The 26,044-nt window shown below is 44.3% G+C and overlaps 1 protein-coding gene and 1 long non-coding RNA gene across 5 annotated transcripts in view; both read left to right on the top strand.

Moving 5' to 3' along the window:
• The window catches only part of LOC128890808 (cysteine-rich motor neuron 1 protein), a 244,239-nt gene that overhangs the window by 145,890 nt on the left and 72,305 nt on the right, over positions 1-26,044 (top strand). The gene's annotated exons all lie outside the window — the stretch shown is intronic.
• LOC128890843 (uncharacterized) overlaps positions 1-26,044 on the top strand; it is a 109,911-nt gene that overhangs the window by 64,369 nt on the left and 19,498 nt on the right. Inside the window, exon 3 of one of the 3 annotated variants that reach the window (XR_008460690.1) lies at positions 6,535-6,549. The exons of the other annotated variants lie outside the window; for them this stretch is intronic. This is a non-coding gene — a long non-coding RNA (uncharacterized LOC128890843). Of the gene's footprint in view, positions 1-6,534; positions 6,550-26,044 lie in introns of those variants that run through there. 3 annotated transcript variants of the gene reach the window in all.

Raw genomic sequence — 26,044 nt, 5'->3', positions numbered from 1 at the left:
GCTGTTCCTTCGCATGTCACACTTTTTGTTACAAACGAGGCCCTGCAACATTCCTTATAACGTCCAATTTCTTCGGGTATGTTCTCCATTACGATCTAATAATTTTTAAACACACAAGAAGACCATAAATCCCGATATGTACATATATAATCTACTCGATAAAATGAAAACGTACCACGAAAGTAAAATGGAAAATGAACTAAAACAAATGGAGCAAAATAAAGTGGAGACTCTTTGGCGAAAATGAATTTCGATGATGTATTCCGCGCGATTCTGGTTTCCCTGAAATAAACTGAAAAAGAGGCGAACAGCGTGGAAACGGAAGCATCGTGTAAATTCCGTTTCCGCGAGTGCAAACAGAAACGGTGGGGGAGCCCTGCGGGAAAGGGCGGAGCGCGGAGTCAACAAACAGAAAAGACGGGTACGTTGGAAAATGAATGAAGCTCGAGAGAAGAGCGAAACAGCCGTAGTTTTTCATGGGCGCCCTCCATTCTTTTCGGACGCCAGCAGCAACCAAACAACGCCCGACGCTGGGGACAAAAGGGTTCGCCAAGGTTCGGCACAAAACCCCAGCGAAATTCTTTGGCGGATAATAATCTCGCCCAACGAACAAGAGATAACCGTTAATTCGGTATTGGCTGAACAAAAGAATGCAAATGAGCGTCGAAATTCCGCGCACAATGTTGGACAAATGAATTTTTATTTTCCATTTACGAGGCTTTAGCCAGGAAACGGATGCTTGATGGAAATTGATATTTATGGTACTGTGCGTTGAATTTGATTCGTAATTTATATTATGTATATTGCATTCAATTGCATTCCGATTCGTATCATTTCTGTATTTGTCGTTTTGTCAATTTAATATCGAACAATTCGTTATAAATGAAATTAGAAATATCGTTGTAAGGTAGATCTGATCAAGAGGTATCTAGATTAATTAAAACTTTGCCTACGTAATCCTTTAGTGGAACAAACATCGGAATAAAATTCGTCCAAGTATGCGAGAAGTCCTTTATTGCGAAACGGAGTCCCCTCGGGTATTCGTCTCGACGATCTCGCGATACGAATCATCTTTCTCGACGACGTGCGCGCCGAACTTCGGTAAATCGAAAACAAATATTAAAAACCTGATCGCAGAAGCGAGACGCAGCTGGAATAAACGAATGGAGAATTCCCTGTTGCGCGTACTTCGCGTCTTTCCATTATTTTTAACGACAACGCGCCTGTTTCAACCAGCTTCCTTCTGGGGAACAACAGGGAAAACAATTCTTTTAAATCGTACGCAGTACGATATTAAACTTAGACATCATGCTTGGATCGATGTATTCAGAACGTAGTTTAAATATTCCATTTATGTAGAATATATTTGATTAATTTATATATTTAGAGTACATTTTCTTAAATTATGTTTTCTATCATATTTCATAACAAGGAAAAACTAGACAGCAGTACATCGAAACGAAAGAAATGATATTAATTCTATTTAAGTACTGTCGTGATAATTGTCATAAAGGAGTGTCTACAATAAAAATTTATTCTAACACACTCGTGGACTATAAACGGATAAACAAAGGATACCTTTGTGCCTTCGTTTTATCAGCGAACACCGCTGTCCGTTCGCTCCACCCTCGATCCTCTTTTTTCGCCCCCGTTTTTGAAGAATGCAACCGTATCGGACATGACACGCGTCGCTTTTAGTGAAAAGTGCGCAAACTCGATGTCCGGGACTAGATTGACCGGGGAAAAACTGAAAGCTTGAATTTCGTAGTCGACGGAAGAAGAGAGTGGCTGTCGAAAACGACGTAACAACGTTTGGCACTACCCGAAACGGTTTCCCCAAACGATAAAATAAATACGACGGTCTGCGATTCCCGAACGAAGTTAATCGTTCGGATTTACAAGCTACGCGAATCGTTCCAACCATCGTAATGGCTGCTCCTAACCAAACAATTTATATCGCGAGTTTGTGCCAATCATAGGATCGCTTAAGTCGATTTTTAAAGCCTTTGCTACTCGTTATCGCTTCAATTGTTATGCCTTCGAGTTAGATGAATGTCTAAAATTATTCCATTTTGGTTTCGTAGAGCCTCGAAGTATGTTGTAACGAATTATTCGCAACAGTTCATTGCGCAAAACTCCTCATAAAATTTACATTCCTCTCCCCTAAAATTCTGAACTCGATGCATCAATTTGCTCGCGCAAACATCGATAATATTCCAAAGGATGAAATAAATCATGAACAATCTGGAAATAATTTGAGTGTTCCCGGAGTGACGGGAAATTCCGTTCCAAGCTTCGCCGAGTTTTCGAGACGGAAAATTACTAGAATCGCGCGAGCGTGTGGGAGAGCCTCTATAAAAAATTAATAAAGAACCGTCTCTCGACGGCGATTCGATAATCTTAATTGGCGGTAAGCATCTATTTCGATCCAGTTCCCGGTACCATCGATTCGAGAGCACTTTCTTCGCCCGTGAATCACTGCGCTGGCACGCGGTGATGTCAATCTTTGCTCAGCTGACTGCGAAAAATACTGACGAGCCTCACCTCCGCCGCCAGATCTTTCCTCGTCCTTGCATTCTTTCCAGCGAACCGAGCTCGACTTTGTCCCCGCGATGCCCGTCTCGGGCTGATACCACGATGAATGGATTCGATTAACTCGATCATCCATATACTAGGTGTACGAATAAATTTACGTTTCAACTCTGGCTTAAGCAGAAATACTGTATGCCCTCGTTGACTTGTAACGTTCTTGACGGCAGGAGGCTTGCTTAAAATGTTAAGAGTCTTAAAACTCTGGCTTAAAATCAGAGACGAGCAAAGTTTTATTCGAAACGATACGAACTCGACGTATCTGTTTATGTATTTTCAGTGATCTCAGGAGTTGAAATATCAAAAAGAAAATATATGAAGTAAGCATTCCTCCAGAGTTTACGCACTTTTGAAGGATACAAATTGCACCAGCATCGAGCAAATAAAGAAGCAAATAACCTTATCAATTTTCGCCGTCCCGGTCGCCAGTCTCTTTGCGTCATGTTTTCAGAGGCTATCAAGTACACAATCAACCCTGTTATTTTTTTTCCCCAAGCTATTTCTTTATATTCCGCCGCAATTATTCGGCTCAAGCTGGGAAGCAATGGTTCGTCGATTCTTTTAAGCGAGAAACAGAGGCTGCCTCGGGGAGGAAAAAGGGTCTAACGAAACGAGGTCATTTGTTTTCTACTGGGGCAAAACTCAACTCTCCCGCGCAGATAAAGCGGACGACATTTTAATTACATACAAATTTTCCATATGTTGCGCCTGGGCTCTTCACCGCGGAAGAGGATTCCGGGGTGGAAAATTTGTCGGACGAAAGGCTATTATCGCTAGCTTTTTACTTACCAAGCACGCGGGCAAAACGAACACGTAACCGCTGACGCGGCGCAAAAAGGTTCGCCGCGACTACACGGTGGTTCAAAAGTCGTTTGCCCACCCGTGTGTTGCGAATTAAAAGCAAACGACGAAAAGCAAATTTGTTGATTTTATCGCGGAACTGAGAAAACAGACCGACGAAAACACAGCTTGGCGGAGTGTAGAACAATTTTACAAGATTGGAATAAATGAAATTAAATAGAATTATCAAGTTGTAATCGATAGGATTGTAGGGAATTATTTAGAATTTATTTAAGGTCATGGGTGACGCTCTCGTTGTCGAGTTTGGTGTTTTAAATATTTAATTAAATTTCACTTTGAAGAATCGCAAGCATTCTTACAGCTCAACTCGTATTCCCTTGTCTATGTTATTTTCAAATATTGTGACACCTACGCCTGGAGTCTCCCGCATTTCGTGGCTCGCTTAAATATACATTACCTTCGAACAACCCCAGAGAAAATAATTTCTGAAATGTTCGTTATTCCAAAGAGCGAGAAATTTTTCAAATCGTTCACCAACTTTCGCGCCACTCTGTGGTCAAGGAATTCGTTCATATTTTCTATTCGTTATTTTTAGAAACACGGTTCAATTCTCACCGCGATTGTAACGCGTCGTTGCTCGACGTGTTGTCTAACGAACACGCTGCCATCGCGAATAGAATAGAATAGAATAAAATAGAAGATCCCGCTCGATTGTTTTGCCGTTACTCGTTAGTTGAATAAAGTTTCTACCTGCCGGCTGGCGCAAAATGAAAAACAGCGGGGAGGAAAAAGAACGAGAGAAAAGAAGGAATACCGAAACACAGTGCAGCGATCGGTTGCACGCGCAGACGTGCTTTAAATTGAGAACAAACACGCGTGGTTGCGCTGCACTCGAATCCTGCGGCAGCTGAATCATCCAGAAAATAAAATACACAATATCCGTCGACGTCGAACGCGAATCGATCTTGCGACTGTCGAAACAAGCGCGGGGAGAACGAGTCGTCTTTTTACTCAAAAGTATTTCCTAATAGCATCGCCGATAACGTATCAATAGTTTCTCTTCGAGGCTTTCTTGCATAGGGGATTTCTTATAATTTTCAAAGATGACAGAGATGGTGGTAGGGTGGATGAGATCGATGTTTTCTGGTTCCTAGGAGTTAGTAGTGTGGCATTGAAGAAGTTGAAGAATCGTGGATTGAAAAATTGAAGTATTAGGGATTTAAAAAATTGAAGCAATTCGCTTTCAGCTCATTTTCTCCTGTATTCTCTACACTTGACTCTCCAACGCGCGGATTCCACCTTGCCTACCTCCGCCAGGCACCAGTCGCCGCGATCTAGCGATCTATCGCGATCCACGTTACGTAACCGTCTCAAATCACTGCGCCCAGTGCGAATGGCTGTCGAGCACGAGAAAAAGTCCCGATAAAATACGCAATCCAAGGGTAATTTCGTCGGGAGCGCAGGTTTCGATAAATCTCGACCTCGTCTGGAGCGCGGCGTGCCAACCTGATATACCTACGCGCGAATTCGAAGCCGTTGCGCCATTGTTTGTCTGCCTCGATGCCGGCCGGGGCTTTCGATATTTATCGATCTTGTCGCTCGCAGCGGCTCGCCCGTTGCGCAACGCACGCGAATCGAGCGTAAAATACCCGCGACAACTCGACCGTCTCGCGAGCAACCGATCGATTTACCAGTTATCGTTTCACGTGTTGTGCCTTCGACTGTTTCGTTGTCACCGTGAAATACGTACGCGCGGATGGCTCGACGGATGGACGCGACGGGACGATATCGTTCGGATAAGGGTAGCCCACTGTTTTCGTCAGGCTCAATTTTTTCCATAGCGCGGTAAATTGTTCCTATGTTTGAATGATCTTTTAGAATCTCTTACTGGGTCCTTTAGGACAGTACTGGAGACATTAGGTAGATTATAAGTGGGTGAAATTAGGCGATGAGTTGCTTTAGAATTTTCGTAAAATTGAGGAATATATTTGATACCATTTGATTATAGTTCTAGTTTTTTTTTTGGGGGGGGGGGGCCAACAAAAGTTGCTTGTTACAAAAAAGGAAATTATACGGAGAAAATAATTTATTCTTATATAGAGTCAGTCCCATGAGTGTCCGTAGCCTTTGTGTCTGAAAAATCTATCGAAGAGTGTGAATTAAAAGACAGGAATTACCAACAACTGAATTAACAACAGGAAACATTTATTTGCAAACATCAAATGTCTATCATTTAATTTAGACAAATTTCTTTTCTACACGTAGAGGATACGAATACTTTTGAGCCTGACTGTATCCCTGTTATTTGTAATTACAATCGATCTTGTACGTTGAACCTCGTTGGATATTCATCCTGTAAATATCGGGAGCGTTTCCGTAAACGAATAAATAAATCGAATCAAAGATTCGTCGAGGGTGCACCGTCGCAGAGTCACCTCCATCGTTCGCGTCGTTGTGGCGATAACGCTTTGACGAGTTCAATGAGATGCAATGGAGGATCGTTCGAGGTGATAATTGATTCGGCCTTTTATTTAACCGGTCTCTACGTTCTTCGATCGATCGTCAATTTATGACCTTCCGCGACCCCCGAGCGACCCCATCGATGCATCTCGTTGAATTCAGTTTAGTCCGTTGCGTCAAAAAGACTCGGCTGGCCGAGTCTGACCATATAACGACTGATTTCCTTCCGCGGCTGAACAGTCTTCCTCTTTAAAAATATTCATACACACCGTTGCCTTTGATACGTATTATATCAGACACGCGTACAAAGTATTCACAAATTTATTTTAATAAATATTTATGGAACGAAGCGAGCTCTATTCCAAATGGAATATACACGGGTATTAGTCCAAAAATGTTGGTCCATAAAATATTTATGAAACAAAGCAGACTCCATGTTCGAATAAAATATTCTCTGTATATTTTCGATCTAAAAATTTACCAACAGCCCTACCTAACCCAATCTAACCAAACTATTCATAAAAATGAAACCACGGAAAATTCCAGACACCGACACCTTTTTCACCCCGCAAAAAGGAAAGTCCTCCGCCATATTCCAACGTTTCCTAACTTCTTTCTATCACACTTTACGGGTTAGTTGTCCGAACACATCGCCTCTAACTCTTTATTTTCCTCTCGTTTCAGGTAAGTCCGGAAAAGCTCGCGTTGGCAGAGTCCGTGGGTCGTAAGTAGCACTCGACGAGGCGAGAAATTCTCGTGAAAGCGGGTCCCGAGGGCGCGGGCGTGTTCGATATTAATTCACGGCATCAAAATCTCCATCGACTGGGTAGAATGGACGGTCGCGTGAATTATTCGCGGGTAATCGACGAAATTGTTTTCCCAGCAGTTCGATATTTCATCGTTAACCGGCGCGCGCTCGTCGGACGGGCTAATATAATACGGGAAAAGGAACAGGGACGAGCGTAACAAGGTTAATCAGTGCAAATGACAAGGGAGTCTTCTAACGATAATGGATACCGCGATGTTTACTCACTGTGCCCGCACTACCTTTGTACGTAAATTAATGAGACCCCACCTGGGAGTGCCAATTCCCACCCTCCACGGAAACGAAGCGAAAGTCCTTTTGGGCGGACACAAACCTGTCTCGAAACGGGACCGGAACTTTGTATTAATTTCATTTCAAATTTTTTTCTCAATCCTTTTCCTCCTTCGACGTTATTATTCAAACATTTTTGATCTTTGTACGTTATGTCTACGATTTCATTTGCTCTCGTTCACGCGTAATACTTGTCTACGTACGAAATCAACATTTATTTTTATTAATATTCACCGTACCTCGTTCACTATATTCAGAGCCGTGAAAAATAGAAACCCGATCGCTCCAATTAGCCGTAAACCATCAATGTCTGGGAATTTGAGCAAGTTATCGGTAATCGAGACAGCCTGTAAATATTCGATCCCTAGCAGCATCCCTGAACGTTCAATTCGAATTTAATAACCACGAATAAAAATCTGCCCGTGCGCGTGTTTGCTTTATCACGGTCGATTAATCGAAATTAATCGAATATATCGAACGGTCGATTAATCGAATATATCGAACGGTCGACGTAATTGGAGCGCTTAATCGCATTTATCGTAATCCGTCGACGTCCCGATTGTTGAACAATTTCGCCGTCGACCGGCCAGCCGTGTTCATTATACGCCGTTTGTTCTGGATATCGGTGTAATTAATTCGGTAAACGGCGTTTATTCCGTCCGCGTACCATTCACTGTAATCGCGTCCTTTCTCTTTCTAACGCTGATCGGAGTAAACACTAATCAAACGTGAACTTTTTCGCTCGTGTTATTCGATAGGAATTGGAAGAAATTATGTCGAGTAACGGAGTCAGGTGCGAGACTGTTGAACCTACTAAAATGGTTCCACTAACTTTGGTTTACAAGAAAAATAAATAATAATAAATAACTAAATACTTAATACATTACTAATAAATAACTTAAATTAGTAAAAACATCGACTACTTTATCGCTCCAGCAGAGTTAAAACGTTGCCATTACTCTGACCTCCGCATTAGTTAACTGCTTAAACGGGACCCACAAATGGAAAAATTAGGACGAACGATTAGGGACAAAGGTAGCGCGTTTTAATGGGAAATAGGTCGTGTGCGTTAAACGAGAAAAAGTTGTAAGAGCATGTGCGAGAAAACCGGGCTCGAAATTCGGGCACGTAACGCACGGGCGTGGATAGATATAACCGAGAACTGTGTTAGATGAATTGCAGTGCAAATCGAGTTAGACAGTCTCGGGAGAAATACATGTCCACGGTGACGTAAAGTTAATCATCCCCAGGAAGAAATATTCCGAAGAAAGCAACTCAGGAAACGAAATATAGCATTGCTTTGTTTTCAGGATCTCCTTTTATAGATGTGGAAGAGTTTAATAATGGAATACGGATGGAGAAAAAATTCTTTTCTAGAATACAAGGCTTTTCTACAAGGCTTTTCTACTGTAGTAGTTGACGCTAGGTTTGCGGAGCATGGTGACTATTATTCGTTTCACAAGGAAAGTTACAGAAACCATTTGGATTTCTGTTCAACCACCCATGCTTCGAATTACTTCTGTAATAGACGGAAACGTTATCGAAAAGTTGCCAGAAAATCAAATAAAAACAAACAATGCACCGACGATAATTCAAACCTCCGTAAACCTAGTATAAGAGAAGCATCGTGAAACTAGTAAAATTGAAACCTACGAACAGTACCCCTCGATGAAAGAACCTAAACAAAATTCTCTGCTCGGCCTCCCTTAAAAATACTCCAATATTCGACGTTCAAACAAACTCAGCCTAAAAACGGGGCAATCGAACGAACTCGATCAAATTTCCAAGCTACTCGCAAGGTGCTCGATCCCGGCCTGGGATAAACATCAACGAGGGGAAGTCCCGTCGCGCTCGTCATTTTTCATCGGTGTCGTTTTCCCTTCTCTCGGAACCGAACGACTAAAAAGTTGGTTCGTCCACCGCAGCCGACCCGTAATCGACCAGGCAATCGTTGAATTCCGGCGACTGGGGAACGAATTTCGCGTTTTCCGGTCGAGAGGCCACCTCGAACGGGCGAACGCGGAATCGAGAGATCGTTTAATTAAACCGCCCCCACCCACCTTCTCCAAAATGCTCGCGCATCCATCGAGCGTACAACGAGCGCGACAACTACTCGGCTAACTGGTCCGAAAAACATCGCCGTTCCTGCATTCGAAATATGATTCGTATAATTTATTCCAGCCACGTTTATTCGACCGTTCGAATCGCAGAGGCGAACGTTAGACGGGGAGGTGCCGCGGAGGCTAGCACCGAGAGCGAGAGCGAGACGGAAGCCCGGGTCGACCAACCGAGAGAAAACCTGTTGAGTGATTATTACCCTTCTTACCACCGGCTCCGGTCTCTTTTTCTGTCGAGCGAATTACACGAGCCGTGAAGTCGTTTTTCTTCCCTCCACGCAAATCGTCCCTGCGCGAACCTGATCCAACTGGATCCGAAAGGCTCTGGTTAGGTCTACGCAGGACGGCCGTCGCGAGTCGCTGTCAAAGTGCGACGTTGGATTCTTCTTGGCTTTTTCTACTCTTTGGAGTTCTTTCAGTGTTTATAATCCTCAGCTCTCAATCGACACGTTATTATTTTCTTGTCGCTATGGTACCAATGGTACGGGACACGGGGGTGGCATTTGCTCGAAATGATTGTTGATATAAAAATTAGGCTCTGGATGTTTGTGATTTTCTAACGATATCCCTGCTACTGTTTTCTAATCCGAATGAAATTTGTATGGGTTCCTCTTTACATCTGGAATGAAAGCATGACCTACCTCTTATATGTATTGTTTAATTAATGTATGGAACTACTCGTGTTTATGATTTCCCTGTACCTCCCGCTACTTTAGATTTATTCAAATAGAACCTTGCCCAGTTGCTATTTATGAATATGCTGCTGAACGATACCTTTATTTAGCCTCTGTTTTAAAAAATAACAAAGTGTTACCGACTACAGCTTGTAAGAAAATTCTACCAAGTAAGGTTTCAAGTGAAACGTTATTTCATGTTTGTGTCCTGTTCCCAAGTAACGCATAGAAAATCATTTCTGAGGTACAAGAGCTCTCCACACTTCTTTGTCTATTATTATTCAAAACAATACATCCTTATTCCATTTCATGCGAAAAGAAAGCGTTAATCTTTCGTTTCGAAGGGCCAAATAAAACATTCAAAGAATGATTTTCGTTGGAATAAACCTTTGACGATTCTCTGTTCGATGCACAAACGATCCAAAGAAATACAAATGCTGTATGGACGCATAAAAAGGAAAATTAATTGTTCGCTAACTTTACTAATTCCATCGCGAGCGACGTTTTATATATAAAGTGTTATTTTACCGAGCATCCCAGGCACCGCGAAGTTTATCAATTTTGTTGGTTGCGTCGAACAACTTCAGGCGCAGTTTGATTGTTTATTACAATCGTATCAGACTCCGAACTTGCTCGACATAATCGAAACAATTGGCGAACTCTCTATTACATTATCTGGTGCTCCCACGCGGGAGCAAATAGAGGCAAAAGAACTTTTACAATTAACTTTTATTACAACCGTATCAAACTACCACCGAAGTTGCGCGACGCGATCAAACGAATTGACAAACTTTCCTTAACGGTGTTTCCTATAAAACCTGTTCACGCTTTTGTCCTGTTTCTCTTTAACGTCACATTAATTTATCCCGGTAGGAACGAAACTGCAAATTAGACCTGGAATCTATGCACGAACGCGAGAAATTTTTGGAATACAAGTTCGCAGTTTTCTGCTTGCCCGTTCAATTGAATTTACAATTACGATTCGCTGAACAAGCAGTCGTCAACGAAGTCAAAACCGCCGCGCGGCCGGATTAATCGAATTAATCGAAAGCTTGCGAGGGAACGAGTCGACGAACTTGTCAGAGATCAGGGGTTCTGCTAATGGAACGGACCAGCAACTTTTGCGTTTGTTCAGCCGCGAAACGGAATATTCCGCTCAGGTAACTTAATCGGCTATTTCAGAAGCGGTGCTTATAAATGTGCCTCGAAACTGGATGGCGTACTCTAGTTCGAAATTATTGTTATTATTGCGCGAGTGACGCGTTAATGGTGAGCTTCGCATGACCTGGTGCCAACTGCATACCGACGCCGACGGTTAAATAAAACGTGTGCTTTTGTGTGGGTACATTTGCCCCATGGGAAGCTTAACATTAATCTTTTCGATGCTCTGCACGAGTATACTCGTCAAATTATTTTGTTCTTGTCATGCTCAAGACGAGTTAAATCGCATCAGCTTATTGTTAACGAGTTAACTCGTCTCGAGCTCTTTCCTATTTAAAAAGCTCGTGCGATTTAACTCGTCTTGAGCACGACAAGGAACAAAATAATTTAACGAGTATACTCGCGCGGAGCTCCGAAAAGTTTAATACAACTAGCGTACAGATATTTTTATTTACACGTATAAACGTATTTAAACCGTGTAAACTCATGTAAATACATACGAACAAAGTGTACTCTCGAAACCTTTTTGTAGCGTATAAACTGTGCGAATACATATGAACACATATAAATCATGTAAACTCGTGTAAACACATATAGACTATGTAAACTCGTTTTAACCACGCAAGCCCATGAAAACCCAGTAAACGATGTAAACAAATACAAACACACATAAACCACGTAACCTCGTATAAACTTCTGAACCCACGTAACACATTTTCCCCATACTCGTTCCGTTGCTGGATGTTAGGAGTCAATCCACGCCACGCTTTCAATTATTTCGGACAACCGCGAGAGCAAAAGAAGGAAAGCGGCCCGCAGTAAATAACGGCAGTCCTCAACGCAAAGCACGCGACAAGTATCGTTTGAATTCATCGCGGGGAATTGGCGCGAATTAACGGCGAGACAATTGGAAGATATTTCGAGTATCGCCGAGGCAACTGTTGCGTCGTTCTCGCGAGCGCGCACCCGATATTCATCGAGCTGTTAAAGTTCCCCGGTTCTTAGCATGTACGTGTCCCGATGTGTATTTTTTCCATCTAAAATTTGGCCGTCGCGCATCAGGATACGCGTTATCTGTTCGAGTGGCCGGAATACCGATATCTCCGTTGCGAGTCGCTAGCTCGCGAATGGAATGCGAGTTTATCATTGTGCCAACTAACGAACATTCCACGCGGTGCTGCGCATATGTATATGTAACTGCTTGTGCGCGCGTGCGTTGCATACACTCGAGTCGAGACGAAGAGAAGCACTCAGGTGAAACGCCACCGTGCAAATGTTTACCGAAATGAACGTTTTTCGTTTCGCGTAAGGCGCTGGCGGTCGCCAGTGTCCGTTCGAGTACGCGGAGTGAAAGGATGGCGTTGAAATATCGTAAGGGTTTCGAAAGGCACGAATTTTGGGTAAGAGAAGGTACCGAATTATGGTTAGAAAATTGTATCTACGCTCGAGAAAAGTTGCGTCGGACGAACTCGTTTTCAGGTCTGTTTATAAGTCACCATATGCGAGCTCTTGTAAGCAACAGCTTAACAATGTAAACAATGTACGTCGATGTGAAACGTATAAATTTATATCGATTATACGAAGAATGTAAACGTACGTAAACGCATGCGACTCACGAACCACGAAGACCCATTTAAGCCCACATAAACCCCCGACATTATTCCACCCTTGCATTCTGTCAAATGCGTAAAATACATAATCTATGTAAGTGAAATAACTGCTTCCAAGAGCATCTGCATTCCATTCAATTATTCCACGACTAACGAACACAGTAAACAACGCCGAACGCAAAGGAAGCCGGAGTTTTGACGAGCAAAAACACACGCTCTGAATAAAATTCGCTAAAACAGAAGGGTGAAAAAAAGTAGAGGTATTCGTCCTATCCATCGCGACTCCGAACAAACGCCAACACGTTTATCGATTCGCAGTTTGCTACTTGAAAACGATTCCAGTTCGATGGAATGAGGCGCATCGGAACGCACCGAGGATTTAATCCGCGACATCGATACCTGGCGTACTCGAAACGTTATCGGTCATGACTAAGGACTTCGAGCTCGTTAATCGATGCCTGGGTCCTCTTTGGAGCGAACGCGTCGCGTCGCGTCGCGTCGATTCGATCCGAATCCGATGGCGAAAATAACTATCGTCTTGCGAAGATATCGGCTGTCGATTGACGAGTTCGTTCTCTCGCGGCGAGCCAATCAAAAAAATACCGTTTCGCCCGCCGGCTGGAATTCGTCATTGAGTGGATCCTTTGCTCGTTATTGGCCGTGTCGGCGTTTTGTTTGCTTTGAGAAACGCGATGCTTCGAGAGTGAAATCCGCGCTGTTATCGATCGCGATTTCGTCCCGAATGGATTTCGATTAAAAATTTTACGAAATCGTTTCAAACAATAGCTTCACGTGCAGAGTACTGTATATAAAAAAGAACGTTGAAATTTCACGCAGATTTACAGATTAATTTTTACATTTATCCGCTCGAAGTTTAAATTAAAAACTGATTAAATTGTAAGTGTAAATACGAAAATCAAGGTTCTATTTTATTTTGATAATTTCGTCCATCGTTTCCGAGATAAAATTGCAGAGAGGTTACGTGTTTGCGCGTACCTCGGCCTTCGAGAAATCTTCGAGCGCGGTTGTCGTCGTCAAGGACGCTAATCTACCTACAAATATTCGATCCGCGACGCGTGTAAACCGCGGGCACTCACGCACGCGGAGTTCGCGGTTTCTTTAGAGCTTGGTCCAGTGAATTTTCAAAATATTCCACGATTGGTGGTCCGAATCATTGCTTACATTAAAAGGAAACTCTCGATTCATTTGTGTTTTGCTTTTCAAATTGTCGTTTCGGTCCATCTGGTGCCTGGTACTCTTCCGAATAGTATTATGACACTATCAGTGTGTATTCCATATTTGTCTTCGAGTTTAATTTTTTCCCAACGACCAGCGTCGTTGTCTAAATGTTAACGGCCAACGTCGTTTTCCCGTGAACGTCTTCGTCGCGAAGTGCGGTCGTACGAGTACTTCGCGGGTCCTTCGAAAACAGGAAACAACGTCCATTTCCTGTAACGAGGAATCGTTACGCGCCGGGAAGGTTCATCGCGGGTCGCGTTTTCCCCGTGTTCTCGGAGTCCTCAGTTCGTTGCCGCTTGCGCCACCGTCTCGCGAAATCGATGGTCCCGGATTTCCTTTGGCCTGTTGCCATCCGCAAACGCTGGTACGTCCTCGTCCCGACCCACGAGTTATTATCTTTCGGTGCGGCGTTTTCGAAAATCGCGTCTTTGATCGTGGAAATTAAATTAGCTCGGTATTTGAAACATTAAAAGAAATTTTAATGAACCGACATAAAAAGCGTTTTCTTAATTTTTGAAAAATCAGGTCAGGAATGGTCTTGATATATAAATTGAGATGCCCTAATTTCATTCGAATTTGATGTATGGCAACACGAACCGAATTGAATGAACGAATAACCTAGTTTAACTTGTGAACATTTATAAATATTTATAGGGTAAGGAACACTCTAAACTCTTACAAGCATCATCATAAAACTTGCTGGTCCCTCGCATTCAAATAAAAAATTCTCAGAGTGTAGATAAAAATAAATCTCGGTATAATCAAAAAGTGTGCACGACGTCAACAAAATAAATATTAGTAACGGAGTACGATTTCGGTTTCGTAGACAATTTTAGAAGGACTTGGTGTAACAAGAACCCGAGAAAATTGTTTTCAAAATGAATCGTAAATAGATCGATAACGAAAGCAGCCAATGCTCCCGACACCCTCCCAAGTAGTATTTCTCCTTCTGTGCTTCTGTGTACCTTTCTCATTCGCTGATGCGTGAATAAACACTAGGATCTACGATATCGTTTCGGTGAGGATTTAATTTTTCCGCGGGCTCGAGTGAAACTGTTAACTTCTGCAAATAACAGCTGTTTGTCGACTTGTAACTTTCAAATCATTTTCACTGTTTTCAATTAATTTTTTACACCTCCGCTTTCTTGCAGCGCAACTCCTTCGACCTTTCTTTATACATATATAAGAAGTTCTGCACGTGGGACGGTGTGCACGTTTCTATAAGTATGTCACGCTTGAAACTTCCAGCAAGAGTATTTGAATATTTTCTAAATTAATAAGTTTGTTCTCCAAACAAACCCCAGAGTCTATGCTGAACTTTTCGAATCAAATTTATTTTTTGGAATTCTGCACGAATAAAATACAATATCTACAGAAACAGGAGACTCCTAGGCATTCCAAGACTACGGGAACAATGATATACCGCGCCAAAATGATTTCATACCTCTCCATATTGGTTCGAATTCTCGTCTGATCTTCGCTTTGGCCCGCCCACGATGCCCTCAACAAGTCGAAAAAGTTCTCCGGGAATTCGGTGAGAAACCGCGAGGCGATCGAGACAGCGCCACCAGTTTCTTCGACGATCTTAATGGGATACGAAAGCTCGGGCTGTTTGCTAATTGCAAACGGCTGGAAACAAACGGCTTGCCGTCTGTGTTTGCCTATTATAACGTATGTATGTAAATGTCGAAGTCCCCGAGTCCCTGCAATGCGGGACTTGGTAAAATATTTGATTAACGGCGCTTCCTTCGGTTGGCTCGCGCTTTCGAGAGCGGTTTCTCGCAGCCGGGGAGAACCAGGCAATCAACAAGTAACGACATTTCCATTCGATGGCTCCGGCAGTTGACGAGCAAATATTTTGTTAAATTTAAAACTTTACCATCTGCGGGAATCGCGTGTAAACCGAACCGAATGTCTTCCGAACTGCTTAACGCAACCATTACATAATTTACGGACCATGTAGCTGGAAAGCAATTTCATCCATCGCTTCCTGGGGTTCCCTTTGGGTGTTACCCAAACGATTTTTCACCACAGATCCAAGATCAGGAGTTGCTATACTTCGCAGTCCTCTCGTTTGCGGTGCTCTATAATCGCTAATTGCCCGAGCAATCGCTGTCGGTATCAATTAAAAAGAGGTAGACGATGGGTACAAAGAGCTCCAGTAAATGGTACATCAGTTCCAGAAAAGAAAAGTGAAAAGATTCAGAGAAACGTAACAAATTCTGCGATTAATACAAAGTGTATCAGGAGAACTGAACACCTTTTGTAAATAATAAATCTCTCACCCCGTATAGTTGATTTGATCTCTCTAGTACCAAGTATCGAGAAGAATTAGACTCCCCGTCGCGGTAAGACTGGGAATCGATACCCTTGCAACGCGGAGGAGTAGCGTCTGACCTAAGCTCCTTAGAATTTTAAATGGCAAGATCATTTGTCCCGGGCTGAGAAACGAGGACGCATGCCCTACCAGGAGTCGGTTAATCGCTTCGAACGAACGAAGGAAACGACCGCCCGACATTCCGAATATCTGGAACGAACGAGCGACGTAATTGGCCGGTCATTTGTTTCCGATTCAATTTCGGTTACCGTGACGATCGTTTATCATGGCTCCAGGACGACCAACGTCTCGATCTACGCTCTTATCCAACAATACTAAATTCTCGCGGGAGAGTGCTCGCTGCTGCGCATAAACGACTATCCGGAGCAATATAGTTTACAGTGCTAACGAATACAGATTGCGCCGAAAATGTATGGAAAAACAATTTGATTAAAAATAAAATATGCTAATAGAGGTGACTTGATTGTTTAAATCGTCTTCATTAGTTCTAAGATTGAACATTGTGAATACTTCCGTTGACATCGGCCGCGAAAGGAAATCAGTCGTATTTGGTCAGACTCGGCCGGCCGTCGACAGGCCTGCGGTAGAATGAGACCGCCATGGTTAGACCACGAATACTCAGACGTTGATTTCAAGTTGAAGTCTTGTCATGGCGGTCTCTACAGTAGAATGAGCTTGAAATCAGCGCCTGAGTATTCGTGGTCTTACCGTGGCGGTCTCATTCTACTGCAGGCCTGTCTACGCTGACGACTGCCCGAGTCTGACCAAAGTCTGACTATATACGACTGATTTCCTTCCGCGGCTGAACAGCGCCTTCCTCTTTAAAATACTCATACACACTGTTGATTTTGATACGTATTATATCAGACACGCGTACAAAGTATTCCCAAATTTATTTTACTAAATATTTATGGAACGAAGCGAGCTCTATTCCAAATGGAATATACACGGGTATTAGTTTAAAAATGTTGGTCCGTAAATTATTTATGAAACAAAGCAGACTCCGTGTTCGAATAAAATATTCTCTGTATATTTTCAATCGAGACGAACATGCCTAGAAATAACCTTAGATACAGGAACTACGGCCCTAGAATGACCCTAGAATACTCGAACTTTGAAATGACCGCAGACACGGACTACTGTGACCTCCATTTACAAAACGAATAAATAAGCAACAGCAAGTCGAAAACACGTAGCCATCTCGTCTCGACTAAATTAATTTTTACCCAACGTATTAATGGATTCACCTGAAATCTAAGAGTAGAACCAGGTCCAAAAAGTATAGAATCCAGCCAATAAAGGGGGCGATTCCTCACGGGAGTGGACGCGATAAAAGTCGAAGGGCCTGCAGGCGGGCGTCAGGCTCGAATATATTTCGCGAACTTAAACACTGAAGCTCTCCTTTCATTAAAAACATTATTTACGCTGGTACTTTGTTACTCCAGACGGGTATTGCCGGTTCTTTGTTTACGGCAGCCTCGAGAGCGAATCGAGGCGTCCGTCGTCGAGTCAAAGAGAAAGGGAGGCGTTCCCTCGCGAAGCGCTGATTTCGCGAAGCTAGATCTTCCGTGTTCTGCAAACATCGGGGAAAAAAGTCAGCTCGTTGACGCGAGCGTGCAGCATCGTCTACAGCTCGCTCGCTTCCGATCTCGAGATGAGCCTTGGCTTTAACGACGGATTTCTCCCTCGATATCGTCGCTTTTTAATATTTCCGAGAGCGTTTGGACGGTGTGACGAAAATTCGCAACGACGGATTCGCGAAAACGAATTTCGAGAAGCTGAATTTTTGTCTGGGGATGTTTGGGAATTTTGTGACGCTTTAACACATGCTCGTGCATGAATTAAAAATATTTCAGCTACGAGTTACTTTATATAATCCTAGACATTGAAAGTAAGGCTTTGAAACGATCCTAAATATAGAGTGCCCTTAAAATGACTTTGGACATAGAATGTGATCTATATGACCTGTACGATCATGATCTAAATAATGTACAACCAAATAGCAACCTCGAATTATAACCTGCTCTATTCATTTCCTAAAAATTAATTTCCAAAGAATACTACTTTCCCAGTTTACCTTCCGATTTCGAGCAAGAAAATGCAGCATAAGAGTAGCTCGCGGGAGCGAGAGCTATCCATTTTAATTTGGACGCAGAGAAACGAAACAAGAGGAACAATAATAATACCTGAAGGAAGCAAACAAGCTGGAAACGCGATAGTCGAGCCGAGACCTCGGAAGTCCTCGCGTTAATCGCAGACGACGTATTCATCGGCAGCGACAGCCATCTTTCATGCATGGTGTTCCTTCGAGACGTCTTTGCAACCTTGTCCCGCGATAAGACCCCCTCGTTTGCCTTGCCAGGGCTTCTCTCGCGACAGCTCGGTTATTCCCGTCCCCGGCAATAAGCGCGCGCGATGCAGAATATCGCAGACGCCCAGTGACTGCTCATAATGGTCCAGCTTTGCAGCCCCTCCAGCAAAAGATTTCCCCGTCCCCAAACGTTGCGCGCTTTCCTCCTCTCGTTTCTCTCGCTGTCTCTTCGCCGCGTCGAAAGGACCGCCCCGCGGATTCGCGTCAACGATAAATCACTGGAAAATATTCCAAAGGACTCTCCGGGAATACCGACGGAGGACGTCGCCTCCCGTCGAGCCAACCCAACGTCTCCTTCTTCGATTTTCCCTTTGTCGACGCTGGCCAGAAATCTCGCGAGGGCAGCTGCGTCGCTTTGGTGTTCTTTCGCGAGCTTCCCTCGTAACTCATCGGCGGATACCCGATCCGTGGAATTCCGAGACTCGTACTTTAGAGATTAGAGTTTAAATTAAGAGGAACGACGGCTGTTCGTCCTGGTTTTCCCGAGTTTTTGGAATGCGGTATTTCACGACCCCTTTGCTCGATCTTCCACGAACTCCTTTTGCTCGGGCTTACGAAATCTTTGACGAAATTAAAAATTGTGACATGGCTCGATGCCTTAGTACGGAACTCTTCGGTGATAAAGTAATTTTAAAAAAGACCCCTTTGCAACTATTTTGCAGTGACTTTTTCGCGTCCCCTCAAAGAACCCTTTCAATTGCAATGGAACCCAACACAATTCGCGACCATCTTCTTGGATCAGTCGAGTGCCTCGAGTGGAGTCGTCTCTTATAACCAGAGAACAAACGAATAGATAAATAACAACGTGGCTCGGAGCAACAACGATCCCGTTAATTAAACTGTCGCGTCGCTGATTCGTCTCCTCCGGCGGTTTCTCAGCCGCGAAAATGCGGGACAACGCAAAGACAAGGGTTACGAGAAGAGACAGAGGGACACGGCGAGGGAGGGAGAGAGAGAAACAATCGTTTTTTTCATTAGCGCGCTTTCGAGAGAACTAAGCGCGCCTAAAGGAATGGAGAAACGAGCGGACGACGGGGCTTTGCGATCCGAAACACGCGGCCCGTCCCGCGAAACGACGCAGCCGGCTCCGGGATACTCGGCGAGGAACGATAATTCCAGCGAAAGCCCGTGGAAAATTTACCCCCGCTTAAAGGGTTAAAAGACCGCGAGCGCATCTACGCGCCAGCCTGAGGACAGTGGCTCTCAAACATTCTTTGGTGAAAACTCTGAAATAAAATTAGCGACTTTGCATACATTGTTCGTTCGTATCGCGAGAACCGAGAAAAATATTTGTTCGTTACGGGTGTGCGTGTATCAAAATGGCCCTGCAGACATCGAAACATCTTAAAAATGATCTTTCGTTAAATTACCCCTAGCGCCATTTTTAACACGCTTATATGTAAGTAAAAAAATTTGTCCTCAATCCTTAGGGTACATGTGAAGATTTCGTGGAAGGGAAACCCAGAAGCTGTATTCGTTTCCTTGGAAATAATTCGCAAAGAAGGCATTCACTTAGGAGCGATCTGAATACGAACGACAAATAACACGAATCGACTCTTTTCTACTCTTTTAGAAATTTTACGTACCTCCCTCTCTAAGTGTCGCTTCTGTATGTGTTTCTACCGAGAGGTTCTCGTCTTATAAGGATAGATTTAACTGAAGTTTGAGAATCGCTGCGTTAGACGAAGCCTCGGGTCCTCCGAAGCGCGCGAGACTTCAGCCCTCTCGTCCTTCCGTCTGCGTCGGTAATTACATTCGTTTTAATTACGTCTGTTTCACGGTCCTGCGAGCACGATTCCGTGCCAGCGAAGAACCACTACCGCGAGGAAAAAAGGATTGGAGTTTGGCGGAGAGCCGCGATTACTCTCCTCGGAGCCCTCGAGCGCGTGTGCGAATAGGGGGAGGGGGCGCGCGGGGGGGGGGGGGGGGGGGGGGGTGGTGGTGGTGGCAGAGGAAATCCATTTTCTGCTCTCGAGGATCGTATTTTAGGCAATGAATCGACGCGTTTCGCGAGCCCGCACTCTCGCCAAATCGAGATGTCGAACGGGACCGCCTTTCCGGATAGAAAAACGCGAGAAAACGCTGGTTTTGTACGCAGGAAAATACCTGAACAGCTAAATCGATCAACTCCGCGAAATGAAACTGGCGTATACTCCGTTCTCGAGCGCGTCCACGACCCTGACATATTTTCAAGATACCATTCTGTTTCGAAATGACTACCTACCCCGCTTACAAGTGACACGACGATCACAATTCGCCCGCAACAGACACTCCTATACCAAAATGATTACCAACCGCGCTTTCGAGTGCATAAACGACCCTGACACGTTTCCAAAAGGCAGCATCGTATCGAAACAGCTACCTAGCCCCACTAACAAGCGAATTTGCGACCGTAAACCCATTTCCAAGTAGCAACTCCGTATCGAAACAGCTAAACGTCTAAACGTAGCTTACTCTAACACGTCCCAATCCTATAATTGCAAAAGGTTCTCGCAAAATAGCTCGAATTACAGGAGAGGGCTCGTTTGTGGGTCTCGAAGGCTGTCGAACAAGGACGCGGAGTCCGACGTCGCGATAAAAATAAAAGAAAGAGACTATCCCGCCGTGGAGTTTTCTTTGTAAGCATTCGATGGTCGAGCACGGCCTTAATACGTCGCGTTAATAACGAGCAGTTTTATTCAACGGCGGTGGGTTCGACGGGCAACTTCCGCGGGTCGCGTCGAAACGAGATCCAACTCGTCCAGACGTTATTATTCGCGTCGCTCTGAACATCACATTTACACGTTCCTCGCTCGGAAGCCAAGGCAGTGGCACGGTTGGCTGTGTCTGAAAGGACCAAGAGTACCGTGACCCGCTTATTACGAGGCCTCGCCTCGCCCTCCTCCCACCACGGCTCGAGGATTCCTCGCTGAAACACACTCGACGCCCTGCTGAAGCTGACATCGGCGTGGAATTTCTCTCAACCCCGGGAATCCCGGCGCCGTCTTCCAACGCTCGTTCTTTCCCGTTGGAACTCTTTACCCTGGTGACGCGTTTTCTTGACAGGTTATGATACGCGAACGCGGAACGGAACCATGATTCCTGGATACCTATGGCAAGAAGGTTCTGGGTTTGTTGGACTCTGGTTGAAATGTTCGCCAACTGTCGACGAGTGAGACCAGTTTTGAAGGGGTTAGCTGGACCTGAAAAGATCAAATGAAAGTGTTAGTAGCTGCTGTGTACCGTGACGGTGTCTAATGGTAAGGTAGAGCAGCCTGCGTTGCCGACTACGTGTTTTCTGTTATCGATACAGTGCTCCGCTTTGCTGACCGAGCGATTTGTATTCCCGATAGAGTCACTGAGCTACCGACCGTGTAATTGTTTATTTAATCCAAGTCGGGGATACGACAAAAATCTTTTCTGTACTGTACAAACTTTCGAAACAAATGTTTAAATCCTCGAATAAATCGTTCGTCCCTTATGCTTGAAATAAATTTCCCAAAAAACGCTTGTATTCCAACCCGAAAGAAGTTCGGGTTCTCTCTCGAGTTCGCGGTTCTTTCGACGCTCCTCGTGGAAACGCTGTAAAAAGGACGGGAACAACGGGGAAAAGTAACGTCAACGGTCCGAGAAGGTTCGCCAAAGAGCTAAATGAGAACAAACTACTCGGCCCGATCGGGTGCTTCGTCGGAATGAAGACGAGTGCGCGCTCACTGTTCGGTGGTACGTGAAACCACTTCGAAGCGGACGGCTTCCCTTCTCCCTCTCCCTTTGGTCGCCCTATTCTTCTTGATTACGCAAAAGCACCGTGCGTTTGTTTGAAGCTGCTGGTTGTTATCGTTAGGAGCCGCTGGACGAGAAAACGGCTCGCTCGGATTGCGGCCAAGAACGAAAGCGCGATGCACTCGGTGAATTACGCCGCCACACGAGACGTTCCCCCATTAATCACGAATATCGTCGTTAATAACCCGCCGTGGCCAAGGTAAACCGTCCCATCGATCGCGCTCCACGTCGCTGGATCGCGGCTAGCTCGACCGCTAAATATAGTTGTCACTTCTGACGATTTTTTGGAACTTTTGTTCGTCAGAGAATGGTAGCTGTTTGTAACTCTACGCGAATAATATTGGCTTGTCCCAAAAGTTTCTTTCGCGACATCTCTGCATGACAGTGTTTACGTAAATAGACAGACCTTATCTCTTGGAAGTTGATGTTATAACAGTAATAAAGCAAAATGAATCGTGGCAATATTCACAGAATTTAATATCATCATGACCAATGCGTTCGCATTCGTAACATCCAACGAAAGCGAGTCAGATGCCTTATACGCGCCGCGCAAATAAGCAAATAAAATGGACAAACAAACGGGATACGTTGATTTTGCGCGACGACGATCGTCCAGTCGACGTCTCCGGGAAATTCCAGAGATATTCGCGAGGCCCGTGGAATTCAGGTTCCGAAGCTCAGAAGCTCTGGAATTTCTGCGCCATCAAATTAGTTGCGGAGAAGTTGTTAAACTCGGTCGGTAATTTCGTAACAAGGACCGCGAGACTTTTAATTATAATTCTCGCCGCCGATACGCGCGCGTTTAATTACGCGCGTTGTTCTCCGCGGTGTTTTCTTCCTTTTCCGTTGACCCCCGATTTCACACGATAGAACCATTCACTTTATTCAAATTATGCTCTACGGAATATTTTCAGAGCATCCGAAGAAAAATCAAACTCAGTTGTATAAGGGGTATGCATAATTCAAACGTACCAGTCCGGTTGGGTTTAAATAATTACACGGTTGGTAGGTCAGCGATTCTATCGATAATACAGACCATTCGGTAGGCAAGGCAGAGAGCTCTGTCGTTAATACAGAACTCACTGCCGGCAACGCAGGGTGCTCTATCTTACCATTAACTTTTTGGTGAAAAGGGAAAGGTACTTTCTTCGCCATAGAAACAAATTACAGCTTCTCCCAGAGTTGATACTTCTAAATAAAACTATACAAGAAACCTCTCCAATAATTCTTCTGAATTACAACTGATGTACTATTTCTTTAGACGCTCCGTATATTTTGATCAGTATACCTGCTTAATTAAAATCGCCGCAGCCGACGTTAAGGAACGAAATCCGTCTTGCCGTAGATGGCAGCACCGTTCGTTCATCGTCCCGTTACGTAATTCACGCTGCTCGCAGTCGGCTGATCGTCTGAGAGACGAGAAAATGGATTTGTATCATTCGTTACGGTGCAGCGACTCGTCTCGAGACCGGCGCGAGTGTCGGGCTCGTAACTTAGGACCGTGCAATTTCCAGCTCGAGTTAATTCGTTACGTTCCCTGCCGACTAACGACGCGAAACGCCGCGGCGTCCCGCGAAACTCTCCTTCGGCGCAAAAATTAATGTAAATGGAACGCGTCATATAAAAGGAATAGTTGATTAATTGTAGGTTTAATGATTTATTTGGAGTTAAAAGCGTGAAAACTTAAAGATTTAAGAATCGTGTGGTGGGGAGGAACAGTGTTACCGCCCTCTGAACGATTGCGGTATTTAAAAATGGCGCGTGACTTGGGAAGAGGTGTTGCCTATCGCTAGGCGTGCTTTACGGACAACTCTTCTAGGACTCTACTGGTACGTATGCTGGATAATTTATAATTTAATTTTTCCTTTACTCGAAATGAATCCTCCTGCCAAGATTCCCCATCCGGAGTCTCGAACGTGCCTTTTTCGGCGAGAAAAGAAACGGCCACAAAGAGGTTGTAAGGCAGAGCGTAAGCTGGTGTACTTTACAAGGTGTAAAGGTCCTGGGGGTTAAACTGGGACACGAGAGATGGTCGTAAAGCCGGCGGATAGCGACGACGACGTTGTTTCGGCAGAGTTGTTTAGATGGCTACTGCCGGCCTCGTATATATGCGACGGAAGAGCTTACCGTTCGCGGAGAGCGCGAACTTCTCGCGCCACTCGTAATGCCCGTTCTTAATCGCGGGGCGATATTCTCCCGGCGAAATTACGGGCTGTCCTGAAAGCCAATTTAAGTCGCGACAAAGGGTAGCTGGTGAAACGGTGACGATAAACGGGGGACCTGGTCCAGAAGTAACGATAACGCTCGTTATGGGTGTTTGGGATCGTACAAAGTTGGTTCGAGCGCGCAGGATTTTCCACGAAATTCTCGAGGCTTTTCCAAGAGGACGTTTGTGACGGTTTTCTGCTTCGACTATTTATTCAGAGAAATATCTCTTTGGAAGAGTGAAATGAAAGCGTACAGCTGTATACAAATGGTGAGAATTTTCTAATCGCACGATCGATATCTCCCCGCTATTCCGTTCCTCTTTTAATCTTTCGACGCGTAAACATGCGCTAAAATACACAGTTTCCAGCATAAACATGCTGATAATACATCAACTAATTACCCCATGTTCTATATGAACTGAACTTTCCCGTGCCTGGTAGGAACATAAGGGGATCCTTTCAACGAACCTCATTGAACAACGGTGAAATTTAGTTGCAGTCCCGTATTATCAATTAATAGAGGAATATTTCAAAACTATATTAACGCTTTCATGTGGAATGCACGCGTGGTTTAACGTCATTTGACAAATATCCTGGGTGGGAATATAAGTGGATTCGTCTAGTGAACCGCGCTGAATAAGGGTGAAATTTAGTTGAGATATTATTACGAATTAATACGGGAACATTTCAAAACTATATTAGAACTACCATGTGGAATAAACGTGTGCGTTAACATGTTCACTCTGATTAATGTACCTCTAATTATAGAAAATATTACATGGAATACTTCCAACTAATCTTCCATTAAATTCCTTGGAATATATACCAACCCCCTAAAAATATCGTTTGCACCTCAAAAAATGGACAATAAAATCCTCGAAGCTCCTCCACCTGCTTGGAATAAATTCTTAAATAAATACTCACTTTTCACCGATCCAAAATACTTCTACTCCCTCGACGTCGCGCGCGTACGCAACTTACCCCTGAAGAGCGTCAACGTCGAAGTCACCACCGGAAGAGACAGCGCGCATCTGGTCCCAAAACGTTCTCGTCGACGGCAAATTCTAATAACTTCTGCCGAGTGTATTCAGGGGTAATTTATCTCGAACGGCGGAGCCTCGAAGAAGTGGATCGTCCTTGAGACAGCCTCCGACTGTAGCCGTGCGCCGGTATTCCCTCTCTGTCTTTGGAACTCGTCCGTGTGGCAGTCTCTCGGCGGGTAATTTGCCAAGAAGATCGATAACCGATAATTTACGCGCCGGTTACGCGTCGTCCTCGGACGACTCCATCGTACGAGCCGGTTGATCGCTAAGCCACGTGGACGACAAAGAGGAACACGAAGATTACCCACGCGAGGACGCCTGGTTTGTCGTGACGGAACATGCTTTCCCAACGAAACAAAAGTTGATACGTCTTTTCGTATTGTGGAATTGCGATTAGACGAATTTTTTGGAGATAAAGAATTTTTAGGGTCGAAGTGTTCATCAGTTTTATGGATCGTGATTGATACTCTGTTAGGGAGGTTGCACAACCGATATGATCATTCACGAATGCCTATGGATATATTTTTATTTCCCTTAGATTCTTTTAATCAAGTAACAATAACCTCTACGTATTTT

Source organism: Hylaeus anthracinus, unplaced genomic scaffold, assembly GCF_026225885.1.
Source record: "Hylaeus anthracinus isolate JK02 unplaced genomic scaffold, UHH_iyHylAnth1.0_haploid 12001, whole genome shotgun sequence".
Classification (NCBI taxonomy): domain Eukaryota; kingdom Metazoa; phylum Arthropoda; class Insecta; order Hymenoptera; family Colletidae; genus Hylaeus; species Hylaeus anthracinus.
This window is presented reverse-complemented; position numbering and strand designations above follow the sequence as displayed.